The 10393-nt window shown below is 50.2% G+C and overlaps 1 non-coding gene across 1 annotated transcript; it reads left to right on the plus strand.

Annotated features, from left to right (window-relative positions):
• Positions 1-9296: 9296 nt before the first annotated feature.
• On the plus strand, positions 9297-9399 carry LOC132536283 (small nucleolar RNA U13). The gene has a single exon (XR_009547928.1). It is a non-coding gene; the product is annotated as a small nucleolar RNA U13 (small nucleolar RNA).
• Positions 9400-10393: the final 994 nt, after the last annotated feature.

Below are 10393 nucleotides of genomic sequence, written 5' to 3' on the forward strand. Positions count from 1 at the left end.
ATGCAGAGAGGAAGATAGATATAGGGAGTGAGAGCGATGTCAGAGCACTGTTCAGCTCTGATTTATGGTGGTGTTGGGGATTCAACCTGGGACTTCAGAGCCTCAGACATGAAGTTCTTTTTGCAGAACCATGATGGTGTCTCCCCAACCCTTGACACCATTTTCTGACCAACACTCCACATGACTGAGCTCTAGCCTTGGCCTCTCCCCGTTGATATTTCAAAACCCCACTCTCATCCCCACTTGGAGCTTTGGGGATTGAGCCTGGTCCACTTTCTCAGGGAGCAGAGGACCTCTCTCTACAGCTCATCTCAGCCTCAGTGGGTCCTGGAGAGACAGGACCAAGTGGGAAGCCAGCCCCAGTCACTGCTCAGTCACTGGCCGCCAGCCGGGTTGTCTCTGTCACTGACCAGCAAGAAACCACAAAACCAGTGCCAAGGGACCAGTGGGTTTCCTCAGAACGACTGATGAAAGCACTTGAAGACAGAGGCCAGACAGATGAACCCCTCAGGGGTCACCGGCCTCTGTCCAGTAAACACGCCAAATTTAATTCATTCTTTCAATTAATGTGTATTGATCACTGGGCCCCAGGAAGGCTTCAAGGGAGCCATGCTGTGCCTCCCACAAACTGGGGCATTGATTCCCCAGACAGGAGCTCTTGCAGACAACGGAGGGGTGCCCAAAGGGGGCTGAGCAGAGTGGGAATGGAGAGCCCAGACTGGGCCATGTCTCCCAGGCTGGGCCATGGGAAGCTGGATGGGGGTGGGGGGAGCTGGGGAAACCTTTGCTCCCCGCCTGGCCAGGCCCATTTCTAACCACCAGGAAAGACGTGTCTTCAAGGTAAGCACAGCGTCTTGTATCAGGGGGTCGAGACTGGGTCAAGGGACGGTCTGGGCATAGAGAGCCTTTCTCCACTAAGTCCTCCTCCTCCTGGTCCCTTTCACCTGTCTTCTTCCTCCTTCTCCTCCTCCTCTTTCTTTCCTCCTTTTCCTCTTTCTTTTCTTTCCATTCTTCTTTCCCCCACTTCTTCCCCTTCTCCTACTTTCTCCTTCTTCCTCCTACCTCTCTCTCCTTCTTGCAGTGCCAGAGTCTCACTCATGTATGATTCTGTGTATCTGGATGAACTTTTTTCATTCTTTCAATTTCAGAAAGGGAGAAGGAGAGGGAGTATATGCCACACAGCACTGCTTCACCTTTCATGTTCCCCTGGTGCTGTGTACGGTGCTCCTAAGTGATGCTGGGACTCCCATCTAGATGCCAGAGCATGGTAAGGTATACCCTTGAACAGGTGAGCCATTTCATGTCTCCTGCCTGTCTTCCCCCCTTTTCTTCTCCCTTCCTTCCTTCCTTCCTTCCTTCCCTCTTTCCTTCCTTTTTGTACCTGGACTTCATGCCTGTGTGATTCCACTGCTTCCCATGAACTCGCACCCACCTGTCATTCAGAGAGAGGAGAGATACCACAGTACTCTCTGCCATTTATGGAATGTCCCTGGAGCCATGCACAGTGCCCCCATGTCATGCCAGGGGCTTAAGCCTGGGGCCTCTTATATGGCAAAGCATAGGCTTTACAGGGTGAACCACCTCCCAGCCTCCACTCTTTCCTGTACAGGGACCCTGATGCTTAGAGCTAGCCCCCACTTTCCCAGCAGACCCAAGGAGGCCACTTGAGCAGGACCACACCAGAGGTGGCAAAGACAGTCTTTGACCTCAGAGAAGTCTTGGTTCAAGTCCTGGCCTGGCTGCTAAGGCAGGGTGAGGTGAGGAGGTGGGGAGCATGCATTCAGAGCCAGAAGGCCTGGGGCTGGAATTCCTGCTGTGGCCTAGAGTAGCTGTGACACATGACCTTATGTCAGGTGTCTGTGTCTCTGTCCTGCCCCCTGAGGAGTGGCCCCTGAGAAGAGCCCCCCCCCCCACATACACCTGGCCAGGCCATTGGGCGTAAGTCAGGGCAGGGCTCAGGGGCAGTTCAGAAACTGGTGATGCTGAGCGGCTATTGTCAGTGATGATTGCCCCCCCCCCCCCACCCATGGGATCTGGAAGCATCTCACAGTGTAACCACACAAAAATGCCAGCTGTCTTCTTCTGTGTGCTTCTGATAAGATGATAAGCATGGAAGGTGGAAACAGTGTCCCCCTACTCCCACAGACTTGGGACCACTGTGGGGGAGGAGGAACAGAAATGTCCCCAAGTCCTCTAAAGGGATGGGAGAGTCTGTGAAAACAGACATTTGAATTCATTCTCTGGTGCTGAGTGTACCAGGGAGGTGCTCTGGCTTCTCTCTGTCTCTCATGTGAAGCTTTATCTCGTAGAGGATAAGTTGAAAGAAAGAGATGGTTGACCAAGGGGTAGGCATAAGAGGAGGATTTAGCATGATCACCCCATGCCCCAGCCCTTCTCTTTTGGCCATCATGGTGCTTTGCTTTTGCCCACTGGAAAGAAGGCCCACAGATGGCCTTTATCCACACAGCCATACCAAACCTGAACATTTCCTCCACACTTGATTGCAGGGATCTCCCCTCCTCCTGAGCCCAGACTAGTGACCATTTGCGCTGATGGGATCTGGAAGCCAAGAAAGCTCCTCAGAAGTCAATGCTCACAGCCTTTCCCTGAGCTGCCCTTCTATCACTTGGCCTGATGTGTCCACATAAGTGGTGACCTAGTCCTTGGCTCCCCTTTATCCTCTTTCTCAGACCCCTGACCTCTGTCTGCCTCTCCAACTGGCAGGGCCCCTCATGCCTGGGCTGAGGGCACCAACAGGCACATCTCAGGCTGGCTGGCTGAGATGAGAGCCAGCTCACTTACTCAGATGAGGAAGCGGGGCCAAGATGGCGGAAAGTCATTCCAAGATGGCGGAAAGTCAGACCAAGATGGAGAAGATCAGGTCAAGATGGTGGAAAGTCAGGCCAAGATGGTAGAAAGATAGGTCAAGACAGTAGAAAGTCAGGTCAAGATGGTGGCATATAGCATGTAATGAGTGAGGTCTCCTAGGAAGAGGGTGTGTTGGGTGAGTCACTCCTGAGGAATCCTTTGGTTATTAACAGGCTTCACTGGCAGGGATAGAGAAGAACAATAAAGGGCATTGTCCTTCCTGATAGGTGGTTATTAAACTGTGAATAATCCCTTTGAGGGAAATCCAGTCTACACAGGGCTCCCAGGCCCTTCTGTGCCTGGCACTGGCACTCTGAAGGCAGCAGGGACCCAGGAGTGCAGCAGGGTTGGACCCAGATAGTGGCACCGGCTGAATCATATTCCCCCTCCCCTCCCCGTTGTGAGATAAACCTCTGATTTGGAGAGGGATCAGCAGGCCTCAGCAGTGCCCTGAGCAGGGCGTCCACTGCTGAGTCAGTGTGGGAACCCGAGTGTCTCTGCTCCTTCAGTCAGGCCTCAGGGCTTCTTACCCAGACAGAGGGGTGCTGGCACTCCAAAATGATGTAGCCCTGGACTCAGCCATCCGGGCCTTTCTAACTGAGTTCTGCTCAGCAAAGATGCCCCTGTTGCCAACCCCCCCCCCAAAGTGAGATGATGGGAGACCCACTGGAAGCAGAAGTGTGTCTTCTAAGAATTTCCATCATCACATCTCTTGAAAGTGTCTTTTTAATTATTATTATTTTATTTTTATTACCAACAGGGTTATCACTGAGGGTCAGTGCCTGTGCAATGAATCCATGGCTCCTAGTGGCTGTTTTTCTTTATTATTATTATTATTATTACTAATTTATTATATTAACAGATAGGACAGATAGAAATTGGGAGGGGGAAAGAGGGAGAGAGAAACAGAGACACCTGCAACTCTATTTCACCGCTCATTTACACTCATTTACACCTTCCTGCAGATGGGGACTAAGGGCTTGAACTTGGGCTTTTGCTCGTGATCATATATGTGTTCAATTGGGCATGCCACTGCCTGACCCCTGTTCTTGAAAATACTTAAGGAGGGGCAGAGTGGCAGGAAGCGCTCAGTGGCAGAGCAGAGGACTTGTCTGTGTGAGGCCCAGGATTGCTTCCTCACAACATATATGTCAGAGCTGAGTGTTGCTCTGGTTTCTTTTCTGTCTCTCTCTCTCTTTCTCTTGCTCATTCTCAATCTCTCTCTCTCTCTCTCTCTCTCTCTCTCTCGTGCCATGAAAACAAATACATATAGTCCTTACTAAGAGACCAGGATCTGAGGCCTGATCAATTAACAGATTTGTCAGTAAACAAGAAGCTGTCCCATCATGTATCTCAGACATAACAAACTAGAACAGGGTGGGTCTCTCAGCCATCTCCACAAAGTGTACTGTGACATCTAGAAATATTTTTAAATGTTTATTCCGTAGTCTACCATCGTTAGTGCTATGAAAGAAATAGAGGAGATAGTGGTCCAAGAGATAGCACAGTGGACAAAGCACTGGACCCTCAAGCATGAGGGTATGAGTTTGATCCCTGGCATCATATGTGCCAGAGAGATGCTCTGAATTTCTCTCATCTCTTCCTCTCACTAATAAACAAATATTTGGAAAAATACAGAGGGAGGGATGCTCAGTGGTGCACCCTGTTCAGTGCACATGATACAGTGCATAAGAACCCCAATTCAAGCCCCCAGTCCCCACCTGCAGGGGGCGGGGGGGAAGCTTCATGAGTGGTGAAGCAGCTCTGTAAGTGTCTCTCTCTCCCTCCCCTCTCAGTCTCTTTCTGTCTATATCCAAAATAAATAAAATAAAATGAAAATAGAGGGAATAAATTGTAGTGGGGTGGCACAATAAAGTATAAAATATTGAGAGGAAAAATGATAGTATAGTGTCCACCTGACTGAGGGGATGAGACTAGCACTGAAAGAGGGAGTGTGAGGCGAGCTACTTGAAGCTGAGCTGCTACTCTGATGTCTCCTATGCCCATGGTCTTCAGCTGTCGCCACAAACCTCCTCAGAGAGGTGGTTGTGACTCCAAGAAGTCAATAAACAAGTATGTCACTGAGGACTGATCCAAGGTGGTGGTGCACTCCATTGAGCACATTACCCTGCGCAAGGACCCAGGTTCACACCCCCGCTCCCCACCTGCAGGAGAAAAGCGTCATGAACAGTGAAGTAGGGCTGCAGTTGTCTCTAATTCTCTCTCCTTCTTTATTGCTCTTGTCTTTCTTGATTTTTCTCTGTCTCTATCCAATAAAGGACACTTTTTTAAAAAGAGAATGAATGACATATTAAAGAAAGGCCAGATACCCAGAACCACCATAAGCCAGAGATGCACAGTAAGAAATGAAGAAAGAACGGAAGGAAGGAAGGAAGAAGGAAGAAGGAATCCAGGAAAGGCTTGCACTCAGAACTGAGCAGAAGCCTGTTATCAGTTTCCAGGCCACTCTGCCACTGAGGGTCTCCCCACAAGACCTCTGGAGACAATCCCAGCAATCCCCCAGTCCCACCCCACACCCACACCTGCCCGCCAGCATGCCTTTCGATGGAACCAGGCTGGCTGGGCCAGGTGGGCACCAGAGGTCTGGGCCCCACTTGGTTCCTTGGGCCTCAGCCCCAACATGCAATATTGTGCTTGTTCCTGAGCTGTCTCAGACTGGGTGCTGAGGACAATTGTCACAGGACCCCTGAGACAGCCTCCTCCCAACTGGTCCAGGGACTGGGTTCTGAGAGTAGGGATGGAGTCTGGAAAAGCTTCTCCAACAGACACAGAACTGATCCGGAGCCACTGCAGCCTAGTCTACAAGAACGAGAGGCAAAGGGAAGCTCTGATGGGTGCTGGCCACCCTGAGGGGACCCAGTCCTTTGGCTCAGGAGAGTCACCAAGACATTATTTCAATGACCCAAGATGGCAGAGGCCACAGGCAGGGAGCTGTGACCAGTGCAACCTGCCAGGCCTGGGGGAGAGGAATCTGGGTGCTGCCAACACATACTACCCAGCTGATGCAGAAGCTGGATGCCCAGCTGCAGAGCCACTGCTGCTCCTAGGCCAAGCCCTGCTCTTGTATGTAACCTGCCATCTTGAGTGGCATGTCCCCTGCCTCCTTCCCTACCAGCGGGATGTTCAGACATAATGGTGTGAACTGGAAAGGAAGGAGAGAAAGACTGAGCCTGACCCCATGGGGCCGTGAGTGTGGCAGAGAGTGTGGCAGGCTCATTCTGCCTCAGACAGAACTGGGTTTGTGTTCTCTCCTGAAAGAGTGGGAACTGTGGCGGCCACTGAGTCACCTGATGACCAAGAAGTTTCTAGTCCATGTAACACTCAGGAGACACAGCTGCCCCTTCCCACTAGGATGCATGTGGGAGACTATGACATAGTAGGTGCTCAATTTAAAACACAAAGCTCCTGGGACTGGGCAGTGGTGCACCCAGGAAGAGTGCACATGTTACCATGCACGAGGACCTGAGCTCAAGCTAACAGTCCTCAGTCCCCACATTAGGACTTCAGGAGTGGGGAAGCAGGACTGCAGGTGTCTCCCTTTCTCCCTGTCACTCTCTCTAAAAAAATAAAAAGACTGCTGTGAATGGTGGAGCTGTGTAGGTTCTGAGCCCCAGTGATAAGCCTGATGGCAAAAAAATAAATAAAATACCAGGATGATCTCACTCACAGGTGGAACTTAAGAAACAAGGACAGACAGAGAAACCACAAAGTGAAACTTGGACTTGGTTTGGTATATTGCTGCAAAGCTAAAGACTCTGGGGAGGAGTTTGGGGGGGCAGTGCTTTGGGGTCCTGGTGCATGATGGTGAGGCCTGTGTTGGGGTAATGGGGAGATGAAAATTTTTACCCACACGTCAATAATTGTGCCGTAATCATCCATGAACTCCCCAAGAGAAAAAGGAAAACAATCCTAATAATGGGGTCAGGTGGTGGCACACTTGGTTAATTGCACATATTACCATGAGCAATGACCCAGAATCAAACCCCTGGTCTCCACCTGCAGGGGGAAAGTTTTACAAGCAGTGAAGGAGGTCTGCAGATGTCTCTCTTTTCTCTCCCTCTCTGTCTCTCCCCCCTCTCAATTTCTCTACTCGAAATAAATCAGTAAAATATCAAAATAATAATAAAATAAAAATTTCCTGAAAGATTCCTGGCCACCTGTCCCCACTTCCTCTGTTGCTCCCCAGCTCCCCACAGAGCACACCTCCCCCCCAACCTGGGTCAGACCACAGCTGTCCTTTGGCCTCAGCTAGAACCCCAAGCTCCTCTCAAGGCCTGTCCATGGGAGGCCTCTTGAATCTTCCTCCCTGTCTCCCTCCAGCCCACCCACACAACCTCCCACCAGGCCCACGCTTGTCTTGCCTCCAAGTGCATAATTGCTTTTGCTCTTGTCTCCACCCCGGTGGTCTCCTCGTCTATGCCTTCAGAGGCCTGGGAGGAAGGAGCTGGAGGCCCACACTAGCCCCCACACCGTTCAGATGTGCAGACACGCACTGCGTCACAGTGGTTGATGAGGAAGGAAAACCCCAGAGCCTGGTGACATTCCCGCACACCCTGCCTGCCAGTGTCCTCAGAGGGCATAAGGCGTCATGGGGGTAGGGGTTGCCCAGCTCCTCTTCCAAGATGCCCCCACAAACTGCTATGACAGTCACAGGGAGAAGACTGACAGATACTCTAACTCTGACACAGTGACAAAATAGCCTCAACTTCTCTGGCTGTGCCTCCTTCATTAGGCAGTGCATGACTGTACCCCATCTTATGTCCCTGTCAGTTTTCTCTCATACTCCTGGCCTCTGGTTCTCTCTCTCTCTCTCTCTTTTAAGTTGGATATTTATTTATTGACAGATAAAGACAGAGAGAAATTAAGAGGGGAGGGGAAGATAGAGAACGAGAGAGGACGAGAGACACCTGCAGCACTGCTTCACTGCTTGTGAAGCTTCCCCCCTACAGTTAGGGAACAAGGGCTTGAACCCAGATCCTTGCACATGGTAACGTGTGTCACCATCCAGCCCCTTGCCTCTGCCTCAGTCACCCCTGATCACTTCCTTGCCTCAGCCATGCTGTGTGGTCTCTCACCACTGGGCCTTTCCACATGCTGCCCCCTCTCTCTATGGAACCTTCTAGAAAAAGGTTTCTAGCCAGTGAACTCCTGTACATCCTCATAGGTGTCCCTTCAACTGCACCCCATGATATTATTGGCCCCAATGCCCCCACCCCTTCATCTCTCCTCCTAGAGCATGGCAGACACGAGCCGTCTGCTGCCCAGATCAATCCAGACTGAAAGCCTTTGCCAATCAATTACTCACTCTCTCCAAGAGGAATTGCAAAGGTTCTGCAGACTCTAAGGGTTTGTTCCCCCCCCCCTTTTTACCAAAGGAAAGGCCATAGCAAGCCTCTCAGTATCTCTCTCCCTATGGTTTATATAAGAAAGTGAAATCATTAGACCTGTCTCACAGAGTTATGGAGAATTAAAAAAATATATAACAAAAACAAAACAAAACAACAACAACAAAAAAAAAACCCCAACAAATGTAATGCCCCAGGAGGTGGCACAGTGGCTAAAGCCCTGGACTTTCAAGCATGAGGTCCAGAGTTCAGTCCCCTGCATTGCATGTGCCACAACAAAGTTCTCTCTCTTTTTCCTTCTATTACTTAATAAATAACTTAATCTCTTTTAAAGATGAAAAAAATAGCTAGTAAAATAGCTTACTTGGATAGAGTGCTGCTTTGCCATGTCCATGACCCAAGTTTGAGTCCAGTCCAGTCCCCACTGCATTTGGCAAAGGACCTAGCGGGGGTTGTATTGTTGTGTGGAAAACTGAGAAATGTTATGCATGTACAAACTATTGTATTTACTGTCGACTGTAAAATATTAATTCCCCAATAAAGAAATTTAAAGAGAAAAAGGAAGCTGTAGTGCTGAGGTCTCAAGGCGCTCTCTCCTCTTTTTTACCTCTATTTGAAAATAGTCTTGCAGGCTGAGTGGTGGTTGAGCACACGTATCACCATGTGCTCCCGATCCCCATCATCAGGGAGGAAGCTTCACCAGTGGTGAGGCAGGGCTGCCGGTCTTTCTCTCTCTTTCTCTCCCTCTCCCTCTCCCTCTCCCCTTCTCCCCTCTCTCTTTCCTCTCAATTTTTCTCGGTCTTATCACATAAAATAGAAATAAAAAGTATATTAAAAAATCAGGTGCTCGAGCCCCTGGCTCCCCACCTGCAGGGGAGTTTCTTCACAAGTGGTGAAGCAGGTCTGCAGGTGTCTGTCTTTCTCTCCCCCTCTTCTCTCCATTTCTCTCTGTCCTATCCAACAACGACCACTTCAATAACAACAACAATAATAACTACAACAATAAAACAACAAGGGCAACAAAAGGGAATTAAAAAAATCTTCAAAAAAATCAGGTGCAGGATACTTCTGTAGTTCATAAGCGTGATGATTGGGTTGCCACGTGACTGTGTGAGATGTGCCACCCACAAACCTTGTTACGACGTCGGCCCATTACCTGCTGACATGAAAAAAAAAGAAAAGAAAAGATAAGATAAGAAAAGAAAAGAAGAAAAATAAAATCAGGTGCAGCACCACTTGAATCCACTGCACCGTCAGCTAATATGGTGGCATCTCCAGAAAGTTCTGCTCCTCCCGAGGTGCTGAGGCCTCCCTCCAGTGCTGTCACAGGTCATCCACCTGCAATCTACCCCAGGAGAGAAGTCCCCTCCCTTCACTAGAACCAGTGTCACTTAGCACTGTGTCTCCTGCCAAGTGGAAGGAGGGTTGGTCTGTGTTGATTAAAAAAAAGCCATGAAGACATCAACATTTTCCCCAGGAGACAAGAGGTGAGACATGTTCTCAGCAGCCACTTCATGCTGATGTAATGGGGGCAGGCCATAGGGTGAGGACCCTGGGGGAGCAGCTATGGCCCCAGGGCCCCAGGGCCCATGGAAGCACAGGTGGTTGGCCCTGCAGATGTTCACACCCTTGTCCCTGTGTAACCTGACTCCAGCTGGGTTTGGGCCTGCGCCTACCTGTGGGTTCTGTCTCACCCACACACTTCATTCATTTCTTGATGCAACAATTGTTGCATGAGAGTCTGCTACCTGTTGTGAGGGTGTTGTGCCCTGGGAGTGCAGAGGAGCAAGAGGAGACTCTCCATACACATGACTGACACTAACTTGGGAGGCGGGGGTGCAGACAAGCAAGCAGGACCAAAGCAGGATAGCCTGTAGGATGCAGTGGTGAAGGTTGATGGAAAGTTCTGGAAGGACTTGAGACAAGTACTACCAAGGTGGAGTCTTGCCTCTTTGCCTGTGAACTGGGACAGAAGAGGCCAAGGCTAGTCTTCCCAGGCTGCCCCAGCCTTACTCACAGGTTAGGGGTGAAAGTGACAGAGCTGACTGGAAGGACTGAGTAGAGCTGGAAGGAAAAGCACAACGGAGTGTATTGCTTGGGATTTGAGATGGGGACCCTCCCTGCCACTCCTGGCATTTGTGGGGAACCACCCTGGGTGC

Source organism: Erinaceus europaeus, unplaced genomic scaffold (genome assembly GCF_950295315.1).
Source record: "Erinaceus europaeus unplaced genomic scaffold, mEriEur2.1 scaffold_1203, whole genome shotgun sequence".
Taxonomy (NCBI): domain Eukaryota; kingdom Metazoa; phylum Chordata; class Mammalia; order Eulipotyphla; family Erinaceidae; genus Erinaceus; species Erinaceus europaeus.